Raw genomic sequence first — 11,998 nt, 5'->3', positions numbered from 1 at the left:
CAACCAAAGTGCCCATTAACGGATGATTGGTTAAAGAATATGTGGCAAATACATACAGTACTACAGTCATAAAAAAGAAAAGAAGGAAATGCTGCTCTCTGCAACGGTAAGGATGGATTTGTAGGGTATTATGCTAAATGAAATTAGTCAGACATAGAAAAATACTGTATGGTATCCCTTATATGTGGAATCAAAAAAAAATTAGTGAATATAACAAAAAGAAAAAGAGTCATAGAGAACAAACTAGTGGCTACCAGTGTGGAAAAGTGGGTGGGGCTATATAGGAGTAGGGGATTAAGAAGTAAAAATGATTATGCATAAAATAAGCTACAAGGATATATTAAACAACATGGGGAATATAGCCAATATTTTATAACAGCTATAAATGGAATATAACCTTTAAAATTGTATATCACTCTATTCTACATCTGAACATAATATTTTACATCAACTATACTTCAATTTAAAAAAAGTAATTGAAAACCACCTTGCTAGGCAGGAACAGGAGAGGCAGAGAATTAAATGATTGCAGATCCTCAATCTATGGCATTTCAGGAGGAAAAGCAAACAGCCTCTGACCAGGGACAGGGCATTTACCTGTGAGCCTCCCATTTAACCCCCTTCTCCCCCTCCATGGGATTGTGGTCTCAGGCAAGGCTGTGTTGAGGAGTCACATCTACATCTTGAGAACATACCTTCAAAGGCATCAGCACAACGCCTTCACCTGCTCCCACTGCATCCAGAAATGGGAGGACTCTGAAATGCTGAAGATGCCAATTTCTCCAGCTTTTTGTCTCAGGAGAAATTCAGGAACAAGGAGCTCCTACAGGAAAGCCAAACTGTGATTTGCTCTCTTTCCTGTTTGCACATCCTCTCCCCTCACACAGACACCTAACATTTCAGCTCCAACATGAAGTATGTGGGCTGCACTGATCTGCCCCTTCCAAACACATGCAGAGCAGATACTGTCACCACCAGCTTGAACCAAAGGCTGGATGCAACTCTCACAGATCTACCCAGTAGCCTCTGTGCTTAACCCTAGCCTCACTCTAGAATCACCCAGAGCACGTAATTAAAATAGCTTTGATGCTTCCACCCAGATCAATTGACAGACTCTGAGGGGGAGGGCACAAGTGATGGTATTTCTCAAAATTACTGTGATCCTAGCAGGAAAATAATGGGAACCACTTAACAGTATTTCTTCTGAAGCTGCTTTAAAGTGTACAAAAATCTCTTGAGGATCAGGGTCCCACTCTAAGAAGTTACGATTCTGCAATTTTGCAGCAGGGCCTATGAAATGACATCTCTAACAAGTGTGTTGTTGCTGCTGCTGCTGCTCCTGCAGGCTCATTCTCAGTAGCACTGAGCTTGAGATGCCCCACACAGCACACCTGAGTCCTCAGTGTCGTGTGAAGGTTGGGGAAGGAAACATCCAGAACCTCAGGCACCGTTCTAGCAATTTCCAGTGTCAGAGCTCATCCTGGAATTGGTAGTGCTATGTTGCCTGGAACACACGCCGCAGCCATGGAGAGAATCATGTGGTGGCTTCACAGTGGTGTAAAGGGCTCCCTCAGAATTCTACTCAAAGCTACACTTTGTCCTCAAGTGTTTAGTACCTGGTCTCTGAGAGACGATCCACAGTGTGAACACCTGTCCACAAGTGAGCAGGACCTCCTCTCCAAGGCATGAAGGTGTTTCCATCACAGCTTTACCTCAAAATAAGTCAAAGACAGCAATTTAGGATGGGTTAGCATCTTGTGATGGGAATGGAATGAAAAGTCTTTGCAAAGGAGGCCATGAATTATTTAATGATACACAAAGGAAGTTGTGATGCATGCTAAGTAATAAAGGAGATCACAATAAATGAAAAAAATGCAAAGCCACACACCAATAGTCTTTTAAGGATAACATGTGGGGAACTTGTTGAAGTGGTATGTACACAGAGAGATGTGCCCTGAAGCTAAAGAAGCTGAAGCTTCAGAGCCCACTCCAATGACTTGGGATGGATCCCAGCACTCATGTTGACACATGTTTTTGCAATTTTTCCAAAAATAAGCTATTTTAACCACAACTGTTTCAGAATACTTTCTTTTTTCTAAACTCAGATGTCCCTAATACACTTTCCCTGAGTTGGGTAGTGGGAATTAAGCTAAGTGAAAATTGAGTTGGTAGATAAACACAGTTTGGATTTGGACTGAATGGTATATATTCGTAGTATTCTCAAACACTTCCAGGGAAAGATAAATAACCATGCCCTAATGTATCACTATTCTTGCCTGGAGAATCCCATATACAGAGAGCTGTCCGTGGGGGGAGGCTACAGTCCATGGGGTTGCAAGAGTCAGACACGACTTAGTGACTAAAGAGAGAGAGAGAGAATGCATCAGTGGTTCCTAGCAATCAGCCTCTCACTGTGCAGTTTCTAGGTGCTGAGAGCTTATCACTCTACGAACAGGGTCTATGAAGTTTCTACTACCAAGTATAAGAAGGTACTGGAAAAGGAACATTTTTGAAATGTGGCAATAAAAGCTAGCTGTTTGAAGAGTAGAATGCTATACCATGCATGTGTCTTAAGTGAAAGTGAAAGATTCAGCCCAGGGCTCCTGCATTGCAGGCAGACTCTTTACTGTCTGAGCTACCAGGAAAGCCACTTGAGTCTTCAGTTCAGTTCAGTCACTCAGTTGTGTCCAACTCTTTGTGACCCCGTGAGCTGCAGCACGCCAGGCCTTACTGTCCAACATCAAGTCCCAGAGACTACCCAAACTCATGTCCACTGAGTCGGTGATGCCATCCAACTATCTCATCCTCTGTTGTCCCCTTCTCCTGCCCTCAATCTTTCCCAGGATCAGGGTCTTTTCAAATGAGTCAGCTCTTCGCATGAGGTGGCCAAAGTATTAGAGTTTCAGCTCCAACATCAGTCCTTCCAATGAACACCCAGGACTGATAACCTTTAGAATGGACTGGTTGGATCTCCTTGCAGTCCAAAGGGCTCTCAAGAGTCTTCTCCAACACCACAGTTCAAAAGCATCAATTCTTCGGCGCTTAGCTATCTTTATATTCCAACTCTCACATCCATACATGACTACTGGAAAAACCATAGCCTTGACTAGACAGACATTTGTTGGCAAAGTAATGTCTCTGCTTTTTAATATGCTATCTAAGTTGGTCATGCTAAGAGTTGACTCATTGGAAAAGACCCTGATGCTGGGAAGGATTGGGGGCAGGGGGAGAAGGGGATGACAGAGGATGAGATGGCTGGATGGCATGACCGACTCGATGGACATGAGTTTGGGTAAACTCCAGGACCTGGTGATGGAAAGGGAAGCCTGACGTGCTGCGATTCATGGGGTCGCAAACAGTCGGACACGACTGAGCGACTGAACAGAACTGAAGTTGGTCATAACTTTCCTTCCAAGGAGTAAGCATCTTTTAATTTCATGGCTGCAATTATCATCTGCAGTGATTTGGGAGCCCAAAAAATTAGTCTCTCACTGTTTCCACTGTTTCACCATCTATTTGCCATGAAGTGATGGGACCAGATGCCATGATCTTAGTTTCCTTGAACGTTGAGCTTTAAGCCAACTTTTTCACTCTCCACTTTCACTTTCATCAAGACGCTCTTTAGTTCTTCTTCACTTTCTGCCATAAGGATGGTGTCATCTGCATATCTGAGGTTATTGATATTTCTCCCGGCAATCTTCATTCCAGCTTGTGCTTCCTCCAGCCCAGCGTTTCTCATGATGTACTCTACATTTAAGTTAAATAAGCAGGGTGACAGTATACAGCCTTTAAATACTCCTTTCCTGATTTGGAACCAGTCTATTGTTCCATGTCCAGTTCTAACTGTTGCTTCCTGACTCCTGACCTGCATACAGACTTCTCAAGAGGCAGGTCAGGTGGTCTGGTATTCCCATCTCTTTCAGAATTTTCCACAGTTTCTTGAGTCTTAAGCAGGTATTAATACAAATTTCTATCATTTTTCTAAGTTTTGTGTTTATGGTATTTATCAGTTTTTCAAAATCTATTAGTTGTATTTTCTCTTTCTAAATATTCACTTTCATATGTAATTTAGCATCATTTTATATTTTCTTTAAAGAGCCCCTCTAACCCCCTACTTTTATGTTTCAGGTCCCACAGATCATAAATCAGCCCTTAGGTGAATAACTTTCCAAGATAATTCTTTTGGGTTTCAGCACAGCCTGATCCTGGCTCATTCCAGGAGCCAGAACTGAGCAAGGTGGAGGCAGGAAAGAGCTATTATGAGCAACCAAAGAAATCAAAACAGGTAAAAACCTCTTCTGAGAAGTGCAATAAAAAGATCAACATCAGAGACTGTTGACAAGTCTAAGGGGATCATCATGGTGCCAGGAAACAGAGGTTCAGAAGTTTCACAGGCCCAACTGTACTGCAGAGAGTAATGAGCAGTGGTTGCACCAAAGAACATTTCCATGAAAAAGCTGACATTTCTAAGACTTGTTTTTATGAATGTGCACTGCAGTTTGGCTTATTTCAAATAGCCAGTACACATGTTATATTCACTGACAATTGTCAAAGGAAAAAGATTTCACACACACATACTTCAAGACCACAGCCCCTAGGGATTGAAATCAGTACTTTGTTTTACTTGTATTAGTATTTTTAGTATATATAGTTGAAAAATATGTTGGACACATATACACACACAAGTTCTTGGGTTCTGGGAGAGGGATATTTCTTCTGTTCTGTTTTTATGGGATTTGGAGGAGGGAGAAAATGGGAATTAATTCCCTCTTGCACAAGTTTATGATAATCTGATTTCTGATGTGAAATTTGACTAGACTTTCGATTATTCATCATAGTGTCTCAATCATGAAATTAGCTGCACAGTAATTTAGTTCAGGGAGCACAGCTAGTTTGCAATATAAGCTGTTTAGAAGCCAAGCATCCCATCACCCAGAGTAGGGTGTTTATACTCATTCTTATATTTTGCATGTGAACATGAGGAAACAGCAGGCACCCAATTTTAATCTTTAGGTAGATTGAGAAGCCAACCAGTGCAGTGGGAAAGATGCCAGTTTTGTAAGTATACAGCGGATACAATCCTAATTTTGCTTTGGAAAGTGATCTAAAATCTCTACAACTCAGCTTTTTCCTCTGTAATGTGGGAATTAAAAATCCACCTTGGAAAGTTGTATGAGGATTCAGTGGGGTGACTGTTGTAAACGTCCTTGTTACAAGTGCCTAGTAAATTGCTGCCATTTGTAACTGATACAGGAAATCATACCCCTCTGGGAAGTCTGTACTAGGCATTTATACATTATCTCATTTAATCCACATGTCTACTTTACAAAGTAGAGATTAGCATTTTTTTTAACTAATGAGGAGGAGTACTTTCCACATATCAAACAACTAACAATTAGAGAGTAAAAAATATTAAAACCAAATCTTGTAATTTCTTAGCTTTCTAACAGAGAATTTGCAAGTTAAGATACTGTGTATTTTTAAATGATTTATTTCGCCACCATTACTCCTGACCCAACATACACTCAGGTTATGAGAAATGAGAATGCTTCATAAACATTACCTGAATTATTTTTAAAAATGAGGATTAAAATGCAACATTGATTCTTTCAGCACAGTGAATAAGAGCTCATGCCTAAAGAGATTAGGGAGTTGACATCTTCAGATGAAAACTATGACAAGATGTCAGCAGAAAGAAGTTATAATTCTTCCAACCCATTATACACTACTTTACTAAGACTTGAGGTTGATCTAAGTAGAAAAATAATCAGTGTCCTTCAGACCAGAAGAATATGTTGAGTGATTTGATTCTGTATTTCCAAGTTACAAATAATGCTTCACAATTGCAATATCTGTCGGAACTCTATTTGGCTCCTGAAAGCCACATACTCTCACTCTTTTAAAGAACCTAGCTATTTCTGGACATTTTTAGTTCCTCCTACTCTCTCTTTTATTCCAGTTGGCTAAGAGATGATTAAAATATGTTCACAACAAATACATTTAGATGTGACAATAGCAAAAACACTGGGGCAGTGTGGTGTTCTAAGACTCTATTTGAGGGAGTTGAATTCTGACTTTTACTTGTGGCCAAGTGCCCTTGGGCAAGGCCTTCCCTGATGATTTCCTCAAGTACTCAGATTAGAGAAAAATAAGATTAATAAGATATCCATAGTGTTTACCTGGTATTAAACTATTTACATACTTTATTAATCTTCATTACTCTATGAAGTAGTTACTTTAAATATCTTCATCTTAAGAGTGAACACAGAGACTTAAAAAGGCTGAGGAAATTGTTCAAGGACATATAGCTCCTAACCGGCATCACTAAAACTCAAATCCTCATTTTAAAAATATTGCTAACAGCCTCACAAATAATGCTATCTACATGTTGCTATCTGTGAAAATTCCTCGAGATAAATTCATGTAATGGGCAAGGTATATAGAGGACTTTTGGTAAATATCACTTCCTGTCTTTTTGTATCTACTTTTGGTCTTCTCAAAGCAGTTTGCGTCTTTTATTTCATTTGATCTTCAACTGACAGAGAAACTGGAAATTTGGAACTCAGCAATATCAACACATTTCTCATGGAACTGGTCCTAGGAACCCAGGGTTTCTCCTTTTACATCTGTCACCTTTTCTCCTCTCAAATCTTTCAAAACCCTGTAAGAAGTGACTTTCATTTTTAACTTCTGTTGAGTCCTCCCTCCCTCCCTCCCTCTTAAGGCTTTGGATTGAAAGGCATATGCTTATTTTCATAAATGGATGAGTGCCTTGATGTTACAGAACTTGATAACGCACACTCAAAGTGATTACACTAATCTTTGGAATCTTCACAGCAGGAAGGCCACTCTCAACAGGACTTTCCCTCCCTGGGCAATGACGAGCCTTAATGGAATCTGGCCTGCAGAGTGTCTGGGCTGTGTGTCAGAGCAAGTGCAAGCAAGTTCCCTGAAGCTCAACCTTTACAACATAGTACAAGTCAAGCATTCCTTCAAGGCACCACCCGCCTTTACCAGTGGGAATCTACTGAGATGACTCTCTTGGAAGCAGTGTAGAGGGATGGGGGAAGGGTGTTAAGTGTGTTTTAAGAGGAGGTAGTGGATGGGTGAGTAGGTGAAGACAAAAGGGGAAAATGACAAGTAAAGAGGGAAAAAAATAACTACTGCCACCAAAATATTCTGCTCAAGGAAGGGAGTACACCATACAGCTGTTAGCACTCGTCAGTATATTTTGCATATTTACATATACAAAGTATTTCCAAACAGCCTTGTGTTTTAAAATCCCACACAGAGATGTCTGGTAAAGCTGTCACTGTGCAAAACTTATTTTCTTGGTGATATTTGCAAAACTGCTTTCAAATTTCTGTATATACAACATAAGAGGCCAAACAGGCACTGTCATTATCCACATTATAGAGAAAGTTTGACTTGTCCATTTACCCATCAAACATTCAGTGTGAAACATTCATGTTCTGAGGCAGAGAAAGCACCTGTTTGGTTGAAGCCAATTTATTATTATTCCTTTTGTTTCAATACAAAATGAAACACAAAGATCACCCAGTGATCCTTGGTTAGTCCTGAAACCACAAAAGTGTGATTTTCCTAGTTACTCTTTACTCTCATTCTTGATTTAGGGATTGTTTTTTGTAAGAAAAATGATAACACTGAATGGATTTCTCATATAGCTTTTTTTTTTTTTGAAACATAAATCTGAAAACCACACATAGCCCATTTGAAAAAGATTAGGGAACTTCCAGCAGAAGGAATGGGTTAGTTGAAAGTTATATTTTCCTTTTAGCAAGATCCACAAGTAAAGGATAGAGTGTCGTGCTTAAAGGGGAACAGATTTTGTATTTTTTGGCAAGATATTAAATCCTCTGTGGCTATATTTGGCTCCCTACAAATAGTCTCTTGTACAAGTGCAAAGCAAAGATCAATGCTGGTGTTCTTCATTCAGCCACAGCCAAACTTGGTATGGAAAGTAAAACAGTGGGGCTTATGTGTTGTTTTGAAGAGATTCTAGTTCATTTATTGATCAACAGCATTCCAGAATCTAGGTTCCTACTTTACACATTAAATGTATCAAAACATATTTGCTTTCCATAACAGTTTTTCCACTGCTTAACTGATAACAGATGGAAGGATTCAATCTGGACAGGAATGTAAAAGCTTTACCACGTCAACGTAGTCATATATGGATAGTTAGTCAAATGCATATAAACAGGTCAAATAAGATGCTTGGAGACTTAGGACATCACAGGATGGGCATATATTCCCAAAAAAGGAAGCAAAACAATTAAATGGTAGATGATTGTCCCCAGAGAAAACACACTTCAGCTAGGAAGAATCTGCACCAGATGTCCTGGTCTCCACCCCCCTGAGTGCCTCTCTGACATAAACACAACATAACCCTTTGGATTCCAAGGCACTATAAGAACCACATAAATGTTTGAAATAACAAGAATTTCCTTTATATGCAATTATTTAAGTGAATGTAGATGAATCTTTACACAGACGACCACTGTAAACATGGAACACGCCTTGCTAGTAACAGTGATACATTAAACCCTCTTAGATGAAAAGGCTGATAACAATTAACTGAAATCCAATAGTAACTGTGGTAGGTTGAGTAACGCCTTCAAAATGTTCACTTCCTAACCCCTAGAACCTGTGAATATGGTACCTCACATCTAAGGACTTTTCTTAAAATGAAGAACTTGAGATGGAGAGATTATTCTAGATTATCCAGGCAGGGCCAATGCAATTACAAAGGTCCTTAAACTTATAAAAGGGAAGCAAAAGAGAGGGTCAGAGTGATACCATATGAGAAGGGCTTGACCAGTGGTTCTTGGCATTGAAGATGTAGGAAAGAGGCTATGAGCTAAGGACTCTGGAAACATCAAAGAAACAGTTCTTCCAGAAAGAACGCAGCTGACAACTTCTAGTCCACTGAGACCAGTACTGGATATTGGACTTACAGAGCCACCAGAAAAATTTGTGTTGCTTTTAGCCATTAAGATTGTGGTAACTTTTTACAGTAACCACAGAAAACTCATTACACTTGTCTAGTCTGAATATGGCAAACAGTTAAGAAGGCTGTGTCACATTATTTTCACCAGTGATGATGAATGTCTACTAATTGAAATACTGATTTCCAGGCTTTGCATTTACACATCAGAAATTTATTTAACAATAAAATAGAGGGCCCATGTAGGGAACCTCTAGCTTCCTTTAAAAATATATGGTCTTGGACTTTTCCTTTCCAGGCGTATTTCTTCAATGTCAATGAATTGTCAGGAAAGTTTTCCACAAGACTTACAGAAAGTTCCACATTAACAAATGCAAAAGCAAAACAACAAAGTACACCTCTGCTAAAGAGTTAATTGATAACTTCAGAAACATTGTATTAAAAATTTCCCAAGCCTGCTATTATGTAATTGATATAGCCCATTTCACTTGCTGTTCTATTATAACCTTTGTTTTGCAACCATATAATTCTCACTACAACACATAAATCCCTTGGCTGTAAAATTAATCCCATTAAAAAAAAACAACAACATCTAAGGTGTTTTAATTTCTAAAACTACTTGTAAGTTGCTTAACTGAATAAGCAGAAAGCAGTGAGCTTTAGTTAATTGTCAAGAAATGTGGACAAAACCAAATTGCTACATTAAAATATAAGCATTGAGTTCACATTATTTATTGAACAAACTGAAGATGACATTTGTTTTAACTACAAAGTCCTCCATCATTTTATAACATCAACACAGAGTTATGAGACCTATTTGAAGAGTGAATAGAAATACAAAAATGTCTCTTCCTTCAACCTGATGAAAAACAACAAACATATATATATATATATGATTTTATAGTTAGCTTGTAAAGCTAAAATTTTATGAGTTACATATATTTTCTAAATTAAGAATGACAATAGAACTAAGATTAATTTCTCTTTCTGGGCATGTAAAATGAAGATAGCATAAAATTGGTCATCAAACTAATAAATCTGGATTTTTTTTTTTATTTAAGGATTGTAAAACAACATTTCTATTATGTTTTCAGTTCACTTAATCAAGTGAAAAATATAAAGCTCATTGTACTATGTATTTTTACTAAAGCTTTCACCTGATCTAAATTTATGTGATGAAAACAGTCTGTTTTCTCTTTCAATATATGCACTTTAAAATGATACAAAGAATTCACATGAAAACCCTTCCCTAAACTGTGTATCCATAGACACGTATGGAATAGTGATTTTAAATCAGATACTGTATCCAAGATTGTAAATAGTATAAAAAATTAAATCAAGTGTGTAAATAATCATTAACTTTTGCTCTAGTCATAGCAAAGAAAAAATTGTACAGCTCTATCAATATAAAAAGATATCACAGAAGAGTTCACATCTTATACATACACCAAACAACTAATTAAAGAATCTTGTATTCTAAAAGAGTTATTCTTAGGTCAAAATTTAGTAGTCCAGAAATTGTTAATAAGGAAGCTAACTGATGATGACCTGTCATTTTCTAGAAGGTGTGACTGTTTATTTACACAAGAGAATTGGTAAATTTTACTTACCATTTTTTAAAATTTTAAAAGAAGATTTGGATAATTGAATTGGATCAAATTAATTTGCAATTTCAAGAGAACACTAGTTTGATCAATTATATGAAACCATAAAAATATTTTTCAAACAAGCACACACAATGGACAATAAAAGAAATAACAGAATTAAGATATTTTAATTATGACTATTTCCATACTTTGGAAAGTGTACAGAGGGAAATTCCCAGAGAGCACTAAAAAGAAAAAACCTACTGAAAAATTCTGAAAGTCTGTTCTGTGCCCAATCTCTAAGATCAAGTCACCAATTAATTAACACTGTGAAGCTATTAGGATGTGAGGTTTCTTTGTGGATCTCACCTTTTCCCCACTTTCTAGAGCCTTCCATTTGTGTACAGTATGCATATCCTTCTTCAATATACATTATTTTTCTAATTGTATTGAAGTATAGTTGATTTACAATGTGGTGTTAATTTTTTCAATACAGTGGTACAGCAAAGTGACTCAGTTCATATATATATATATATATATATATATATACACATACATATACATATACACACACATATATATATGTATATATCCTTTTCATGTTCTTTTCCATTATGATTTATCACAGGATATTGAATACAGTTCCCTGTGCTACACAGTAGGACCTTGTTGTTTATCAATCTTAAATATACTAGTTTCCATCTGCTAATCCCAAACTACCAATCCTTCCTTCCCTCACTTCACCTCCCCCCTTGGCAACCAGAAGTCTGCTCTCTACGTCTGTGAGACTATTTCTTCAACATATACTATTAAACCAAATTTTTACTCCAATTCTTCTAAAATGACTTAAATATTAGTTTTAATCTTTAATAATAAAGGGCTCTGGGGCCATGTTTTTAAAGAATATATTTTAATTTCTCTCTCAAAAGCCACCTTAAATCTTTTGAAAGATAGGTCTTTTATTCTGGAGGAGAAAAAAATAAAATAACAGAGTCTTTAGGGTCCAGCAAATTAAAATTGGCGGGCTGATTTCAGTCTTGGTATCATAGTTTTGGCTTTTCCACTGTCTTATCTGCTGTGAAGAGGCTCAATCACAAGAATTCTAATGGCGATCCATACCTCCCTTGTAACCACAATGGCTCAAGCGAACCCTTTCCATCTTCAACAACTGACACAGTGTCAACATCTGCTTCCAATGAAGTTGTTTCTTTTTTCTCAAGTCAAATAAATCTGCTGACTGAGCCTGTAAAGAGTTGTGTTTTTTTTTTTCTCTTTTCATGTGGAAAGTTTTTTTCCACCATATTTTGCAATTTTTCCTCCAAGTTAAAAAAACGGATAACTTCAAAGGAGATGTTTTTATTCTAGGTGCTAAGAAAACCCAAAATATAATAAAAAAATAAAAACTTTGGTGATTTCATGAAACTGTCACTTTCATTTTGGAGAC

The 11,998-nt window shown here is 37.5% G+C and overlaps 1 pseudogene; it reads right to left on the bottom strand.

The window, feature by feature from the left end:
* Positions 1-7,493: 7,493 nt before the first annotated feature.
* Positions 7,494-8,616, bottom strand: LOC145530157 (uncharacterized; annotated as a pseudogene).
* Positions 8,617-11,998: the final 3,382 nt, after the last annotated feature.

This window comes from Giraffa tippelskirchi, chromosome 2, assembly GCF_054371585.1.
Source record: "Giraffa tippelskirchi isolate mGirTip1 chromosome 2, T2T-mGirTip1v1.2.pri, whole genome shotgun sequence".
Lineage (NCBI taxonomy): Eukaryota > Metazoa > Chordata > Mammalia > Artiodactyla > Giraffidae > Giraffa > Giraffa tippelskirchi.
Note: the sequence above shows the minus strand (reverse complement) of the source record. Positions and strands in the feature narration are given on the sequence as shown.